The 18,458-nt window shown below is 44.9% G+C and overlaps 1 long non-coding RNA gene across 2 annotated transcripts; it reads left to right on the top strand.

Moving 5' to 3' along the window:
• Positions 1–616: 616 nt before the first annotated feature.
• LOC123027921 lies at positions 617–15,823 on the top strand. Of its 2 annotated transcripts, none has more exons than XR_006415588.1 (3): positions 617–1,095; positions 2,685–7,478; positions 13,407–15,823. It is a non-coding gene; the product is annotated as an uncharacterized LOC123027921 (long non-coding RNA). The 2 variants fall into 2 exon arrangements; XR_006415589.1 differs by lacking the exon at positions 13,407–15,823 and having other exon boundaries at positions 2,685–3,591; positions 6,008–9,416.
• Positions 15,824–18,458: the final 2,635 nt, after the last annotated feature.

Below are 18,458 nucleotides of genomic sequence, written 5' to 3'. Positions count from 1 at the left end.
AACGAATTTTATGTTCATGAAATTGTGGGGAAAAGGAATGTATATATACTGTGTATAGTACATATAGTGTTAGCTGTTATCCGTGGCTTCAGGCATCTGCTGTGGGGGCCTGGAACCTGTCTCTGTGGGCACTGGAGTCCTGCTGAACTAGCATTTCATTTGTTTTATTCAAATTGTGGCACTTGGGGTATCAGTGGCAATTAAGCATGATGACTACATGGGATCTTCATCTTCAGAGAGAGTTTGCCACTGAACACTAATAGCAATAGCAGGAGAGAGCTGCTGCCTTCAGGCTCTTTTTTATCAATAAGGAATAAATATTGCAGGTTCCTTGGAGTCAACAGGTTGAACCTGGGGGAAGCAGAATATTGTACCAAAATGCCTGCAGGAGCAAGATCAGACCTGTACGTACCTGCCAGGATTAGAACCTGTACAGCCATGCATCTCAGCCGGAGGCTCTGAAAGGGCCCTCTCAGCTGCTCGGCTTTGCCCCAGCACCATGGCCTTTGCGATACCTGCTTTACATTTCTGATCATGCCTCCAGTTTGGCCTTGACTGCTCTCTTCTCCTGACTCTGGTCCAACCCTTTCTTGCCAGGTTCCTGATCCTTGCTTTTGGCTCCTGCCCTGTTATACTTTGTTAGGAATCTGACCTCCCTTGCTCCTGGCTCTGCCTTTGCCTTTGGACCTGCCGGGCCCTGCCAGGTATCTGACCCTCCCTTGCTCTTGACTCTGCCTTCGCCTTTGGCCGTGTTTCACTAGCATCTGAGCATTGCGTGCTCCTTCCTCTGGCCCTGGTGCTGGTGTTGCAGCCATAGTCACCTGCCACCTCTGTCCCAGACGCGACAGCACTTCGTTCTAACACAGACAGCCATTCCTTACATGAGTGTCAAAAGCCTTACTCCTTCGTTTTATGTAGGGTATGTGCCCAGCACCTCTGAGACTTGCCCCAAGAAAATGTGGGACCCGATTCTGAGTCAGAGGGGGAGCAGCAGTTGGAAAGTGCCAAGAGAGCAGGAGCCGCCAATTGGAGAGATTAACAAGGACAAAATGAAGGGAATCCAGTTGTCACCGAATCTTTCAGAGGACAACCAAGGTGGACCTTCTGAATCTGTGTGAATGTAGGCTTCTAACAAAGAAGAGGAGGGGATGGGATAGGAGACCCAGGAATTGGAAGTCAGATGACAAGGGAGGGGCAGAAACGGGCCACATGGCTCTCAGAGAGACTTGCAGGCAGGGAGCCGACCGCGTGGACGGACCTGCCTTGATTATGGATCTTGTAGCCCACTGAGTCTGGGAAGGACAGGCTGCAGGAGACACAAGCAGTCTCCTAGCAACTCCCTTTCATGGTGCTCTAACCTAGAAAACTAGCTCAAGCTAATGATGGCCTGTGTTATTTAAAGCTCGCCTGAAATTCTTTCGGTCGCATGGGGAAGCCCTCAGTAGCCTGAAACAAGGAAGCAAAGAAGCTGGTTCACAGTTTGCATAATAAAGGAACTTGGTTGCTGGAAGACAATGGGAGCTGGAGCCTGGCACCCAACATTTTGTCCCTGTGAAAGTTTCCAGGCACTCCAGGCATCTAACCTATGAAGCTGTGCATGATTGACTTGAATGCCCTTGTCCTGACGGACACATATAAGTCACAATGGATGCTTCCAATATATAGCCATGCCAACTGTGTAGAACCTGGGGTGTGTGTGTGTGTGTGTGTGTGTGTATGAGAGAGAGAGAGAGAGAGAGAGAGAGAGAGAGAGAGAGAGAGAGAATAATCATCATATTATCATAGTATTAAAGGGCAGGCTAATTGCCAGGGAGAGAATGTGAAGAACAATGACCCTCTTTCTTAGTTTAGCTGATATTTTCATTTTTATCAGAGCTTTATTTCAGATAATGCCATTAGTTTCCAAGATAATTTTGGCTGAGTGTGCCATTATATGTACTTAAAGAGGGAAGCTCTAAAAATAGTTGGAAGAAGACTGATACTTGACATAGAAAAAAGTTGGAGAGAGTTGTGAAGCTCGGCACATTGTGAAGTCAATGATGCCAAGTCAATAGAACAGCTTTTTTCTGTGTGCCAATTATAGTAGTTTTATTAATGGCTAATTTTAATGCCTTCTTGTTCCTAGAATTGTGTACGTGAGATACGTAGATGCTTGCATGTGTGTTCGTATGCCTGTTAGTGAAATAGCTAAATCAGAGGATTCTTGGGACAACTTCCTCTATCTCTCTTCCCTCTCTGAACTGTTTCTATGAACAATGGGAACTTGCACCCAGTCTTTCAGCCAACCCAGAGAACAGTTTAATCTTTTTCTGATTTCCATATCTAGGCTGCCAATCACTTTTGGTTAGGTTTCTGTTTTTACAATTTGTCCATGAACTAGAGTGGTACCCTTTATCGATTTATTTAAAGCTTTTGTATCCCGCCCTTCGCAGTGTCTCAGGGTGGCGATAAAATGAATAAGACACAGCATCAAGAATAATATATAAAATCAAGCTTAAAAACAATACTAACATTTAAAATAATGGGAAAAAAATAAAAAGGTTTTGGCCTGGTGCCAAAATCAATAAATCTGTAAAGAAAAAAATGATCTGCCCTTGGTAGGACTATCAGAAATTCTTGAATAGATTTTGTATATTTATAATACTAGTAGCAACAAATATAATAAAACTATTTCATTGATGTAGTGTCGTCACTGTACCTGGGATCGTATCGATGCCATGTGCAAGGCTTACCTTGGCTGCAACTCTCGGTACTTTACAGAGTGATCCTGGGGGTCTGTGTGGCAAGAGCAGTGGGAGCATTGGAATGGGCCTTCGGAAAGCTGGGTTCCCATCCCCACCCGGTCACGAAGACTGCACGGGTAACGCTGGGCCAGTCGCAGACTCTCACCCAACCTGCCTGTTGTGAAGATAAAATGCAGAGGTATAGTGTCAATATCACGGATTATAATTATCTTCTGCAAGAAGTTACCTGGTTCCGTTGCTGCTCACTTTTTGGTGAGCTGCTGAGGCTGTCCTTTCCAGCAGGCTTTTACAAAATGCCCTTTTCGTTTTTGTGTTGTTCGCTGATTTTATAATGTTTAATTTAACCTTGGTGCTTTATGTATTGCTCTAGATATTTGTATTGGCCAATTCTGGCCAGTTTGAGTAAAAAGACATAAAGAAATAAAGAATAGAGGGATCGAAATGCTTTTAAATAAATATTTATTTGGACACTGGAAAGGATCAGAAATATAGCAATTCCACCCTAACAGGAAGAGCCCTGCACGCAAATTAAGGTTTCTTTGTGGAAGATTTTGAAACCTGGATTTATGGATTGATCTAGTCTCTTTTTGGCTGAATTTGGCTGAGTCCAAATGCAAATGCTGTTAACCTGGATAAATCCCCAAACAGTGCAGGACTGTACCTGATCAAATGATGCCCCCCAGAGAGGAGTCTCCACCAATCCCACACCTTCCTTTTCATTAAGGCACTGCAGTTGTGAGTCTGATTTCTGCAGGTATTTGAAGCTGGTTGATCCTGCTTGCTGCCGTCCTGACTATGAATGAATTCAGATCAAACTGAGGAGGAGATCTTTCCTTCAAATCGCTCCGTGAGTAGTCCGATTCCATTTTCTGTAAATGCTATTAGTGCACATGCTGTTATTGCATGTACTCAAGGCTGTACCTGGCAAAAAGAAAAGATTGATGTTCTTTTGTTGTTTAAAAGAGGCATAGCTCGTGTTCCTTACATGCACAGACCAATCTGCGAAGCTGCAGAAGGAAGATGCAAACGGTGACGCACAGAATGTATTTCAGAGCAGTTGGATCCTTCACAGCTAAAAGGAAGATGCGGGGAGAGACAAGTACAGGCATTTGAGGGCTGGTATGCTTTCCTGAGCAGCAGCAAGCTTTGCCCCTAAAGGGAATATGCTCTAACCCATTTGAGTGCAAATTTATGGCTGTACTACCCTGAGCATTGATTGTTTAATGGGAGCATCACTATTCTCCCAGCCTTAAGGAAGAAGGTAGCTGGCTTAGTTCTTAGCCCTCAGCTTCACCATCATTTCTGTTGCCCTTAGTTGCTCTGGGAAGTGCTAGGTTTGGTACTGGGAGTCTGAGAAGGACATTCCCTGTGGACAGAAAATACTTTCCTGTGCTCCTCTTTGTGTCCCTTCCCAGAAAAGCGCTCATACTGCACTATTGTGCGGTAGCAGGGTGTGAAGTTCTTGGTGTACATCTTAGAGATGCCATCTTCCAATTTTAAATTTCGATTTTAAATATCCTGTCTTACTTGAACTTCAGTGGGACACATAGAGTGATGGCACAGGAGATCTACAATTCAGAGATGAGTGCTTTTAAAATTTGTTCTTTATATTCTAGCAGTTTTTCTTTAAAAAACACAGAGCTACCAAGCAAATTACACTTGTCTCAACATATTGTAATGTTTCCTTCTCCCACAGCATTGCATTTGATTGCCTGTGCAGTCTGAATGTCAAACCACCAAAATCTTGATTAGAAGTTTGCAGCTTGTATATTCTGGAGGCCCGTATTGAGTTGGGCCCCCATCCAGGCCGCCAAGCCGAAGTGGGCTTTGAGCTGGGTGACTCAGCATTTGGGTGTACTCTTTGCAGCAAGCTAGGGAAAAGGGAAACAGTGATGTCTTTAACTGCTTTCCGGAGTTGTACAGATTCTTTGTATCAGCTTCCATCAATCAGCTTTAAATATGTTCCTTTTCACTGTCCAGTTTAACATTGTTTTTTCTAGATAAAAATCAACACAGTTCAGCTTTTCTTGGAGACAGTATTACCAAATGTAATAAGCACTACAAATATGATAAAAACATATATTAGATGAGAACAGGAAAAAATGTAAGCTCACTGGGGTGTGGGCACCAAAGGTGGCTGAAGCTTGTGCTCCTTCTCCTGTCTTGTGCGAATTCTTTCCCTTCTTTTATTTTTCTGAACTGGCCATGGTTTGGACCACATTACATCTATTGGTGCTGATATAATGGCAGCTTACTTCAAACTACAGTTGGTAAATTATCTCCTAACCATATTTGCAAATTGTAGGTTGAAGGCAAGTCTTATTTTGTTATCAAAATTGTCAGACCCGGGACCAAAGGTATATGTGAAGTACCATTTCATCCCAATCATTTTTTTCCTTATTTTTTTTTTGCCTTATGGCTACAAGGGCCCTCACAGCTATTTCAGTATTAAATAACTACACTTTTCAATATTAAGTTTTTTAGGTCCTTCTTCTGAACCATGTATAGCAATTTCTGATGACTTACACAGTCTGGCAGTTTTTGCTAGGAACAAACCTGTGATTTTAAGGACTGCAAGCATGGGCAGCTCACTTTGATGGATCCTCTTTACTTTGTGGGTGGCACTGTCAGCAATATTTACTGAAACAAGAAACAAACTTACGACTTTAATGTGTTTTCCTTATGAATCTTCATTGCAGTTTCCCTTTTCCTTGTACGTCCTTAAATTCCAGTTCACTTTCCCTCTACTGTTTCATTACTACATTTTCTTATTTTCTAGCTAACTTCGTTTCCTCATTTCCCCCCTCTTCATTTCTGGTTTATTCTCCTTTTCCACAATTGACTCCTCCTATACATTCCTGTAACCCTTCTTTGGCGTCTCTGCACTGCTACCAGCGCAGCAGGAGCAGCAGCCCCACCGCCAGCTGCCTGCAGAGGCGGTTCTGTGGTTCTGGAGGGTGCATCTGCCTGCCCCGTGCAGTCCTGTGGGAAAGCAGACCAGAATGAGGAGTGTAAAACTCTCCTGGTTTAACAGGACTTATGGTTGGAGCTACACTCTCCACCCCAAAGGTTTGAAAGTACGTAAAAACTGTGCCCTGCGAGAGGAGCTCCGTTCCTGTTTCTGCAGTGCTCTGTTCTGCCCATGAAGTCCGGTCTCTCAGTCACCAAGCCTGAAGCCGAGGCAGGCCAGCAGGGACTGGCCTCTCGTCAGTTTTCACTGCCCCTCCTAATTAAAATGCAGTTTGTTTTTTGCCTTCCAAAAGCCTGCAGAGCAGATGAACTGCCTCCCCACCGGCTTCTTTTGGCGCTCCCTGCAAACTTGAGGGCTGACTATGGGCCTGTCAAGCGGAGAGGTAATGAGCAGGCTGCTCTGAGATGTGCGTCTCTGCCCAGGGAATGATTGAAGGATCCAGTCACACCTCATGCATAGACACAATACAATGGTCTGCACCCAGCAAGGCCTGACTGAAAGAAGCGAACGGCAGAGCAGTAAATCGTGGAGAGATGTTGTGGCCAGCTTCCTGTAGGGATGGTGCAGAGCGCTCAACAGCATGGTTCGTTTTTTAAATCAATGCATGTTTCATGGCACAAAGTTAGACCGTTTTTGCTTCAAGGAATGATGGTTGTTGTGCGGTGGACACAAGCCGATGGTGCCAAAGCAAATTATTCCCCCCTCGTTTGGGACTTGGGGAGGGCGGTTCCATTTTCTCATGCCATAACGAGCGTCCCACAGATGTTCAGAAAGGTCTTCTATTCTGATGGCAACTTCCAGCCCTGGCTATCTGCGTCAGCTGTGGCGTTGTGGGTGCCAGGGTCAAGTTGCTGATGCGAGCTGTGTACAATAACTGGAAGCCATCTGGAGAGCGCACAAAAGCTGGCGAAAGCCCACAAAACAAAATTTCAGATTTTCTTTAAAAATTATGCATAACCTCATGTATGCATAAGAAATGCTCAGCTTGGGTTTTGCAGGCACACATCTGTTTCTTTTCTTCTTCTTTTGGATGAATCTGGTTCCTGCAAATGGAATACCTTTCGCTAGGCTGGCTCTGGGTTTCTCATCAACTATAAAGACTATCTTGTGTGATTCATAGATGCTTTTTCAAAGGCAGCTTGGGATGCTTCTGTGTATCTGCTGTCTGTCTGTGTTTGATCCCAGGTTAAGGTTTCACAGATGTTGCCTCCACAGAGCTGGCCCCTTTTATCTCTCAAGCTTTGGAGCAGATCCTGTCTCCAAGTCTCCATCTTTGTGGAACTCAGCAGACAGAATTGTCTTCTGCTTCCCAGTTTTTAAACGGTATGTTAAGTTTGCGGTGGCAGTTAGTTCTGCTCATGTCATTGCAGTCACTGAAATACAGTAGAGTATCTAGAGCCAATATTATACCAGGTTTATCGAGGGTGACTATAAAGTACTGGCCTGGAAGTCCCTGATTCAAATGTTAGCTCCACCAGGGTGAGCTCATGAAGTAGGCAGCTCTCTCGCAACTCCTAAGCTTGTCTTGCAGAGCTGCCATAAGGATGATTGGGAGACTGCATGTGAAGGAAAGAGACTGATCACTTCCACAGACTTAAAACACATACTGGTTCCATCTAGAGCTGCATGAGGAAGATAACAGGGCTTTCCCATCTCCTCCTACCTGTGGCAGCCCATTGGTGCCCTGCAGAACAACACAGGCTGCGGGAAATCGCCATCAGCAGGAGCAGAGGAAACTTGCACAGAATGAACTCACACACCAGGTACCTCTGCCCCGTTTTAAGATCAGGGAATAGAAGTCTCCATATAGAGGAGTGGTGGGAATGTTGGATCCAGTACAGTTGTTTATCATTATTTGCTTTTATGTTCAGCTCCGATACTTCTTCCTTCCTTCTATTTTCCTTATTGTAAGGATTAAGTATACCCCCCGTCTGCTGCAGTGTTTCATCGCCTGACAATGGCATTTTATCCTTCTCATCCATTCCGCTGCCTGTATGTGTTTGACCTTCACTGGGTCTGAATCTGCTATTTAAATAGATCGTTTTGGATTTTCTCTGACTAATCGTGCTTTGTTGTTCAGTGGCATGATCTCTGCGTGACGGACTAGCAGCAGCAGGTAGAGATAGCTCGGAAAATGGAACTTGAGGTTATGAAAGGATCTATACAAAGCACAAACACTTTGATCCAGAACCAATTGCAGATGTTGAATGGTCATACACTGCCAGAGTTAATCTTCCCAGCCACAGGGGCTTAAAATGTGGCCTTGAAAAGAAAGAAACCTGACAATGTAGAGAACTCTGTCAGCATTTTCCTTCTTTTCTCCTTAAACTTGGCTTGTTGTTGTGGGCAAACTTGGGATCATGGTTTATCAACTCAGGTCAGTTTTAAAACAAGCCATCTTCAAAGCATAACTTACGAACTTGACTTGTTTAAACTAATAAGGCAAACAGAGCCACGGTTGTCCTCCTGGTTGTGTGGAAGGAGGATGGGGGAGAGCCAGAGGCCGAGGCTTGTTCAAGCACATTCCTGGACTTCCATGTTGCATTACAGCATAAACTATGGTTCAAGTATGACTTGTGAATGCTATGGGTGAGAATGTAGCAAGCAAAATACAAATTCCCTTGTCCATCTATGGTCCCAATTAATATTTGCTGTGCCAGATTTCCATAGGAGACGTCTTACTGCTGGGCCTGCGCCAGACTGTCTGCATATCTGGGATATTTTGTGCATCATTACTGAAAAGAAAAGAGAAACACAACAAGTGTAACACACGTATTCCACAATAAGGCCTAATTTGCACTGTGGTGAGAATTTCCCTGGTGTGTACAGTGTAATAATGCTTAAGCATTGATCCTGCCAGCAACTTCGTGGCATGTTTTCCTGAGCCAGCATGAATTAAAAATACATTTCTGGAAAAGTTATTTCTAGCCAAGATGTATATAGATCTGAGCCACTGTGCCTCTTAGGGCTGGCCAGGTCTTCTGGGGCATCACTAGTTCCTTCTAAAGGATATACACTGGATTTAGATGTAGAAGATACAATATCAGCCTGGCAACCCTAGGATATTTCTGCAATCCAGGATTTAAGCTGGGAAGCAGCGTGATGGGAAGAAGTTGTCCAGCCACAGATCAGTGGAGGCCCCTTCTGTATTGGAGACTCCCTGCACCTGATCTTTCAGGAGCCTAAAAGCGTCCCCCTTTCCATCTTATGCTCCCTAAATCAGGGATGGGGAGTTTTGATCCTGTGGGATGACTTTGGTCCACCAAGGCATTCCATTGAGGCCTCTCCCGGGCAAGAAGCATGAGAGGAGCTGGCCTTGCTGGGAGCTGCCTTGAACTGGCCCTTCCCAAGCCTACGCTCAGCTTTCCCATTTGGCTTTGCCCAGCCCTGATCTTTTCTGTCAAAGCCAGGGGCCAAGCAGAGAGCTATATCCTTGTTGTGGGAGTGCCTTGAGGCTGAAGTTCCCCAGGACTTCACTAAATGATAAACTGGACTTCAGACAAACTGGAAGAAGTTATACAGGGAAATTTCATAGCTACTGCAAATCAAACTTCTGATATTATCAGACTTTAGGACTGGATGCTCAGGGACTTTGGAGCTGGCACTAGGACTGCTTTCTTTGAAGTACTATGTACTGCAACCTATTGATAAAGGTAAAGGTTTCCCCTTGACGTTACGTCCAGTCATGCCTGACTCTAGCGGGTGGTGCTCATCTCCGTTTCCTAGCCGAGGGAGCCAGCATTTGTCCGCAGACAGTCTCCATGCTCATGTGGTCGGCATGACTAAACACCAAAGTGCACGGAATGCCGTTACCTGCCCACTGAAGTGGTACCTTTTTATCTCCTTGCATTTGCATGCTTTCAAACTGCAAGGTTGGCAGGAGCTGGGACAGAGTACGGGAGCTCGCCCCATTGTGCAGATTCGAACAGGCGACCTTTCGATCAACCAGCCCAGCAGCACAGCGGTTTAAACCACTGCGCCACCTGCAGCCCCAACCCATTGATAATACAATCCAAAATCATGTATATCATAGGGTGACTTTTCTTCATACAGACCATGTTCTGTCTCTGCAGGATCCTCTAGAGAAAGGTATTGCATGTATGCATGGTGCTAGGACAAATTTTCACTTTGCAGTGATTCCAGAAAGCATCACCATATTGCTGTCCAGTGAGGGCATGTTCTGACTCATTGATGTACACAGTGTTTCTCCACAGGTAAGGCAAATGGGGCTACACACCCGAATGTTGTTGACACATGCAGTGATCAGCATTCCTTTGTAGCAAAGGAATAAGAAGAATATGCTCTGAACTTGGAAGACCAGTTTGATCTCTCCTTTGATGCTTTGGTCTGTTGTTCTATTGGTCATTGTTATTGTGGTCTATTTGGTTATTTGGTCTATCGATCATATTGTGCTTTGCATGCAAATGATGGATGGTTGAAACTGTGGCTTTGCACTAGTGAACCTTGGCAGTGACTGTTGGAGGACAGATGGCATTCATTTGTCTGTTTCTGCATGTTCCCAGATGCCCGAGGAATTGTCAGTTTTTCCTGGTGGTTATTGCATTTTGGATGTAAGAGTAACTTCCAGTGTTATATTTATTTACTTTTGGGTTCCCTGTCAGATTCTTGTGAGTAAGACTATCAATCCATCCGGACCAGACACAATACCTGGGCTTGACAAAGGGGTGCTGATGACCCATGATGTCACGGTGATATGTCTCCATGGGAGAACAGAGAGATGATGGTCTGCAGAGATGACTCATCCGGATGACACAGGCCCTGCGTTTGGAAAGAACGGCCTGCAGCCACAGAGGGAGAGACACAGGGAGCTGAGTTCGCAGCAGCTACTGAGTAACCTCCCCTTTTGGAGGAGGTCACTGATGGCTCCTTGGCTTTCTGCAATATTTGCATTTATTTATAATATACAGGTTGACCATTTTGTTGTTGGTCACGAAGTCATGTCTGACTCTTCGTGACCCCATGGACAACATTCCTCCAGGCCTTCCTGTCCTCCACCATCCCCCAGAGTCCACTTAAGCTCACACCAACTGCTTCAGTGACTCCATCTAGCCGCCTCATTCTCTGCCGTCCTCTTCTTCTTTTGCCATCTATTGTTCCCAGCATTAGGCTCTTCTCCAGGGAGTCCTTCCTTCTCATTAGGTGGCCAAAGTATTTGAGTTTCATCTTCAGTATCTGGCCTTCTAAAGAGCAGTCAGGGGTGATCTCTTCTAGGACTGACTGGTTTAAGTGGAAGTAAAACTGAAACACTCCAGTGAACAACCAGCCGCTCCTGCATCTGCTTGGAAAGTGATGCCCCCAGGGGCCAAACTCTATGTAACTTCAACTACATGGGTCTATGGTTGAGCATGGGGTTATTTTTCACAAATTGCTAGCCTAAGGAAGAGGGTAGATTCTGGTTTTTGGTGTGTGCAGCTGTGCATGGACTTCAGCTCTTTTCGTCTGGCTTCTGATCTCGATTTGAGCCTCACAGCTGCAATTTGAACTGCCCCAGATTGGCCCATTTAAATGCAAGGGGCCTTTTTGGAGAATTGCCAATGGCAAGCATGACATCCTGATCCAGACTACATTTGGGGGCAAAGTGTCCTGATTCTGAAACCCACCCCCTGTCTCATGAATGCAGTTTGTGAATAACAACCTAGTCTTCAAGGGCAGAAGTATGGAATTAAAAACATATGTAGTTTGGTCCTTAACATTCGGTTTTCTATCATGTGTTTATAAAACTTCAGAGTAAGGGCTGCAGTGGGTGAATATTGGAAGATCTGGGTTGTATCTAATGGTCGTTCTATGTAGAGAGCAGTGGTTCTACTCCTGAAAGGAAGGGGTCTTGAGTTAGATTAACTTCCCCAGTCTGCTGCCTTCTGGTATGGCTGGGATTTGTTGGCATTGCAGTCCAAGACATCTTGTGAGCACCAGACCAGGGGATGATGGTTTAGGCTAATGTTGGAGAGAACCTTCCCTGCCAAAGCCCAGGATGACTTAACATGCTTTAAAAGTAGCTGCAGGAGCTTCCTGTTTTGATTTCACTTGTAGTGCATTGACAGATTTTCTCTAAAATAAAAAGTCAGACTTCTCAATCTAAATCTAACATACAGAGACATGTATGTTAGAGAGAGACTCTCTTCCCTTTGCTGACACTCCCTGGATTTGTGGCCATTCGGGCCAAAACTCTTGTTTTCCCTGCTGGAGAAAACGGTGGTGTTCTGGCCCTTCAGCACTCAGCCACCAGGCCTGAATGGTGACTGGAAGTCCTCGCAGCTGTTTTCCTCGTGTTGGAGCTCAACACTGAGCCTAATTTCCCAAAAGAGATTCATGATGATAATGCAAATACAGTCAAGATTCTTTTCTTTTAAAAAAAGAATGCCAGTAATACATTCTAGAATTGGGAGTGTAGAATGAGGAAACACACACCGTCTTCTTGGAAGAAAGGACTTCGTCTTAGGAAGCAATGGAATAGTGCGTATCCCTCGCTATGCAAAGGCTTGCTTTTCGGTTTTTAACGACAAAGTCAGAAGCAGCTTGCATGTGTCCTGCATATATGTGTGCAAAACAGATTTTTGTCTGGCTTTTACTTTTCAACGGAGATGGAGTTGGCGTAGGCTTTGCAGATGTTTTGGGAGCAGCTGACGGAACAAAGCAATAAGCAGAATTCCTTCTCTAAAACACTTGCCAAACGATCAGTTTTATATGTCGGGCCAAACTAAGCTTCATTCTAGCTTGCTCTGCTGAAGTCCCTGCCCCGGTGCACAGACCCACGGGGGCCGATGCCATTCTTGTTTCACGGAGGAATCGGCTGTGCTGATTATGTGCAGGCCGAGTGTAGGTGGCCGCTTTCCACCCCACCACCCACGGCTCTGTCGGGGGAAGAGAACGAGGGGCATGGGACACGCACCTCAGCAGCGGCGTTGCGGCAAGGCCTCGGCCTCTGGGCTGAAACTGGGACCCGCAGTCTCTACCCGGAGGAGGGCCGCCTCTGCAGTGGCACCCAGGCTCTGGAATGTGCTCCCCAGAGAGGTTCGTCTGGCGCCGACTTTATATTCCTTCCGGCGCCAGGTGGAAACCTTTTTATTTACCCGTCATTTTAAGAATTAGAAATGTCAAGTGGCTTTAACATCCACACTTGCTTCTTGTTTTTGTTCTCCCCTTTGTTTCCGATTTTGATTTGGACTTTTGCTGAGATTATGTTTTTGCTGTTTACAGGGGTTATTTGTTGATGTTACTAATTGTTAAAATGTTGTAAGCCGTCCTGGGACTTTTTTCTCGTGTAGGACGGGATATAATTGTTTTAAATAAATAAATCTAGGAGGCTCCCAGGTGTCCACCCAGGAGGCAGGCATGGACAAAGCACAGGCAGACAGCTTAGCATCACCCCTTGGGCTCACCAAAGCTGAGACAGGTTGCTTCTGGAGTCTGTCTGTCTGTTTATTTTTAAAGCACGTGGCTGGGCAGGTATGCGCATGGTCACACTTTTCTATACTTTCTTTTTATTTTCTATACCTAAAAGATTTAATCTATTTCTACAATAAAAGTGATGCTGATTCCCAAGTAAATCAGGTCAGCAGAATTGAACTATTTTATTCCTGTCGTCAGGATGGTGCTAAGATTTCAGTGGGTTTAAAATGCAAGACTGAGTCTTTCTTTTTTTCTGCTGTTGGCACACCGGTTATTTTTAGGGAGAAGTGGGCGTGAATGCAAGACTCACTGGAGAAGACAATAATGCTAGAGAAAGTTGGAGGCAGAAGAAGAAGGGGGAAGACCAAATATGGGATGGATCTCATATTGGACCTGAAGGAAGCCACAGGCTTGGGGTTTCCAAGAGCTGGGCAAGGCTGTCATGGACCGGACTTTTACTGAGACGACTTCATGACATGTGTCAACAGCACTAACACCCCCACCAGCGACAACAATGCTTTCTATCACAACAGGGATCTAGGAGCACTTGGGAAGCATGGAAGAGAAAAGTTAGCCTCAAGCAATACACCTAGCCAGCTAAGTGGGACCTATGTGAGACCATTAAGCTAAGTGGGACCTATGTGAGACCATTAAGTCCAAGGTCTAAAATTATTTTTCTGTAGCTCTGAGAAGGATGAGCTGGGGAGTTGTCAGCAGATCAACAGCTCAAAGGTTTAGGGTTAGTTGTTTTGTTTGCCTTCTCTGCGATGCTCCTCCAAAGAAAGAGCTGTGTTGGGAGTTGACCAGAGCCTTGTCAACGTCTAGATGGCTGGGTCTTTTCAGAGAGTGCTGTGCAGCGCTGAACGGTGTCCCTTTCATGGGAAAATATATAGCAGCCTGTCATTCCACGTGTCTCTTCCAGACAAGACTGCCATTCAAATATTAAAAGCGAATTCCTTTTCCAATGCTACAATTAACTTTCCAGCTGGAAAAAGAAACACATGAATTTACTTTTAATCTAGAACAGACTTTCAACTAGCAGATACGGTCACATTGTTAGTGTGAAATGACTTGTGTCTTATGATTATTGTTCTATTTTAAAAGTTTTTACATTTCCTTCCTCTCCTCTTCCTTGCAGTGTGATCAGAGTCCCGCATATTTGCATATAATGCTAATTTAACCCATGGTTAAACTTATAGTTTGTTCCCTAGCCCAGGGGTATGTTTGGCAGACACCCAACAAATAGTGCCCCCCCCCCCCCCCCCCAGTTCCAGAGCTTTTTGGTTCCCTCCTTCTTGCCAGCAGAGTTCCTGTATCCCAAATGCCTTTGCAATGTTGTAATGCTGACATTCTGAGTGTCTGTTTGGGGTTTTTTTAAATCGCTGTTGCTCTGTACCTCTATAGCCGGATGGAACAGCCCATTATTATGCACTGAGATAATTTTCTCTCCCCAACCCCTTCCGAAGCCAATCAGTGAGACAGATGGGAAGCTGCGGATGGGGAGGACTTTTTCTGTTCCCCCCAGTGTGATGTGAAGGGGTAGTAGCCGCTTGGGCACCTGTGGCAGGCAGTGTGGAAACGCCAGACATGCAGTCTGCGGTCCCTGAGTTGCCCGGCTGCATTTTAGAGGAACCTGTAAGCTCTGTGCCCTTGTTTACTTACAATATTTCTCTGCTGCCAGTCCACAAAAGTTCTCTTGGCAGTTCACAAACAAGTTAAAACCTTGAAGTATAAAAATAAAATGCAAACATAAAAATCCGAATGAGTTAAAAAGGCACCTGAAAACAACCAGCCTTAGCAAACAACGATAGTGTGAATGATTTTAAAGCACTAAAACTAAATTTAGTGGGAAAGTTGAAAAGTGTTTTGATGCACTGGAAAGGCCTCACTCGTCAGTTCCAGGGCTGGAGAAGGCATTCCACAGAGCACCGCCAATGGACAGATCCTTCCCTTCGTGGCGGTCCTGTGGGAAGATCCTCTGAAGATGCTGTCGAGTCCAGGCAGAGAAGAGATGATTCTCTAGGTAACCTGACCCTGAGTACTTTAGGGCCTCAGGCTGAATGCCAGAACTTTACACTGGTCCCACACGTGGACAGACCTGGCAAGCGCACCTGAGCCAGTGCCGGTTAACCATTGTGGCCCTATTCTGGACCACTTGCAATTTCCGGATCACTTTCAAAGACCGCCTCATACAAAATAACATTGAAGAGAACTTCCAGACATCGGGTGGGCTGGCTCTGTGCCCCAAGGGCTGGTTTCCACGTAAAAATCAATATGTGTGAGATGGGTTTTTTAAATGCTGAATGCATGAGGCTGAAGTAGGAACCACAGTGACTGTTCTCGTCATCCCTCTGCCTTCTCTCCCTCCCTCTCCCCTCCCTCTTCTCTCGCTTTCATGCTGTGTGTGTGTGTGTGTGTGTGTGTGTGTAAAGTTACTCTTGTGGCCTTCATTGTTTTATGGAGAGACCATTTTAATTAAGGCTTTCCCTAAAGTGAAGGAGGAAGAGGAAGAGGAAGAGGAAAATAAAAAGAAGTGGGAGTCTATATAGACTTGGATTTACATGGCCATGAATGTCATTTGGTCTCAGGAAAGGCTTGAGGTTTTTAAATTGGTTGTCTGTCTCTGCTGTTAAAACATGCAGGAGACCACAGAAGATTGTGGAAATGGTTTGACCTTTTAAATAAAATGTTCACTGGACTGGAGGGAATGGATTATTGTTCTTTGGTATCAAAACAAATGCTTAAATTTCAAAGTACCGTATTTTTCGCTCTATACGACGCACTTTGTTCCCCCTCAAAAGTAAGGGGAAATGTCTGTGCGTCTTATAGAGCGAGTGTGCGCGCGCAGTAAGTCTGTCAGATGTGCAGCCCGTGGGGAAGTGATGGGGAATGTGCCTGTGATTATGTGCCCATTTGATTCAGAATATTTTTTTTCTTGTTTTCCTCCTCTAAAGACTAGGTGCGTCTTATAGAGCAAAAGTACGGTATATCCCTTAAATACAGGTGTATCTATATTTCAGAATGAATCCTGTTTGGAACTTTGCCAGCTTGAAATTCCCAAATGCCATTGCCATACGAAGAGCAATATAGTTTGAACTTGGTGTTGAGCAGGAAGAATGAAAGCATGAACACACCTGGATGGCAACCTTCATAGAAAGCTGCAGCCAGTCCTGGCTGTCTGAGCAATATTCCTCATCCATCCATCCAGTTCCTCTACTGCCCAATAGCTGAAGCTCTCTGGGGGATGAATAACAGCAAGAAATACAGTGAAATCCAACCTAGATCAAAACAATACAACTTCATACCATTAGAACCTCATTTAAAACCACATTTTTACACCCAAATAGCTAAAACCAGTCCATGCTGCTGCATATAAACAGCTGGAATATCCCCCACCTGTGTGTGTTATTTGGAGTTGATAAATGCCTTAGCAACGAGGACAGTCTTAACCTTAAACATCGATCTACTGGATCCTGCAACTTAGACTTTTTTCTATAGATAAGAGTGAAGAGGTGCGACTGGGACCCATTTCTGCATTACCTGCAGAATAATCTGAATCTTCTGGCCTACAGTTCAGGACTGTGGACAGGGAGTGTAGGTAGAAAAGGTGTAAACTAGCGAATGTGTGTGTTGCCGGGGGGAGGGGGTGTTCTGCAAGGCTTAGGTCTGCTTCTTAATGAGTAAATGGGAATGTGAAAATAAATTGGATACCACAAACATCATGATTGTTCCTGCAGTGCAGGAGATATAATGGTGACCTGGTTCTCCAAGGCATTCCCGAGAGGCTTTCTGGCATCTTGTTCACGAAACCTGTAAAAGCACAGAAAAGCGTCAGGCCCCGGATGATCCAGTCTTAATATGGCACATATGAGCAATGCCATATTTCAGTGAGTTAACGGAAAGTGATTAGTTATTAACGTGAGTGTTTGCTTAGGCTTGTGCTATCTGGGTGAACCTTATCAGAGGAGTTGTTGGGAAGGCAGCAGTACATACGCAAGATTTTGGAGAAGAGTGCTGCAGTTAATTAGGGTATTGCTTAGGAATTTCATCCTTTTAAGTATTGCTAGGAAATAAATAAATTGTTAACATGTATTCCATTGCTCAGGACTAAAAAGGGAGTGTGGAGCCGTGTCTGCAAGCAATGATGGAAAATGGAAAGACTAACAAGCCCCAGAAAAGAACCCAGTGCTAAAAAGACCACAGTAGAGGAACTTGCTGACTATCTTTAGTATAGGCGTCCTGTGATCAGGGAACCACCACTAAAAAGGCCCAGTCTTAAGAAGAAGCCATCCTCTTCTCATTTGGTGGGGGCATCCAGAGAAAGGCTTTAAAATGAGCTCAGGGTTCATACACTCCAGCAGATATTCTGCCCGCAAGCCAGTTAGTCTTTGAAGAAGTTAGTTAATAGCACTGGGCTGCAGATCACAAAGCACCAGAGCATCTTTGGTGCTGTATCTTACCCCTTCAACAGTCCTCCTTCTCTGCCTTGGACTAACTGAAGTTTCTGGACTGATTCTCAAAGGCAGCTGCACATACAATTCATTGCAGTAATCTAATTGGAAGAGAAGCAAAAGGTTTATCGTTCCTATATCTTCCTGCCAGCAAAAGTCCTTCCATAGGTCAACCAAGGTGTTCTCCATTCCAAACCAGGCTTAAAGCCAACTTGAAATGGATCGAGAAAAGCAGGTTCATCTGAGAGGGCCTGGAATTGACTGGCATTCACTTACTCAAGTTGCTCACCCAGTTAGCATCTGAACAAAGTATGAATCTTTTCAGTGCTGTTTCTTTTTTTGTTTGGATCATGGAGGGGCTTGTGACTTGACTTCACTTCCACTGGAGTTGGTAGGAATCGAGAGATGGAGGAAGTCAGGATCCGGGGCAGTGCATCAGTTTCTGGCCGATTGGCGTGCAAAGGTGGTCTGTGGCAGTATGTTAAATCAGGGCTGGCAACTTGCACGTCTTAGAAGAGCAGGCCTCAGTGAAGTTTTTGCTGTCGTTGCAAACGTAGGAAGGTTAAAACAAAACTGCAGATATCCTGGGAGATTAATCGTAAACACTGAACTAGGTTGTAGGAAAATAGTAAAGCAACAGGAGCAACATAAAGCTGATGCGGTAGTAATACAGATGAGGAAAGCATTAGTCCAACCTCCTTAATCCAAGCTTAACTGAGATGCAGCAAACCAAAAGATCATCCCACTGGACTTTCCCAGTGAGTTAAAGATTGGAATGGGAAAGACTTGGGAGTGACTTGCCAATTTTCCATCCAATCCAAGTTTTTCTGCTGACTTCAGCTTAGGTTGAGTTGAACTCTGAACTCCATTTTCCAGTAATAA

This window comes from Varanus komodoensis, unplaced genomic scaffold (assembly GCF_004798865.1).
Source record: "Varanus komodoensis strain SLA01 unplaced genomic scaffold, ASM479886v1 scaffold34_1, whole genome shotgun sequence".
In the NCBI taxonomy this organism is placed as follows: Eukaryota; Metazoa; Chordata; class Lepidosauria; order Squamata; family Varanidae; genus Varanus; species Varanus komodoensis.
The sequence above is the reverse complement of the archived record's forward strand: the minus strand, read 5'-3'. Positions and strand labels throughout refer to the sequence as shown.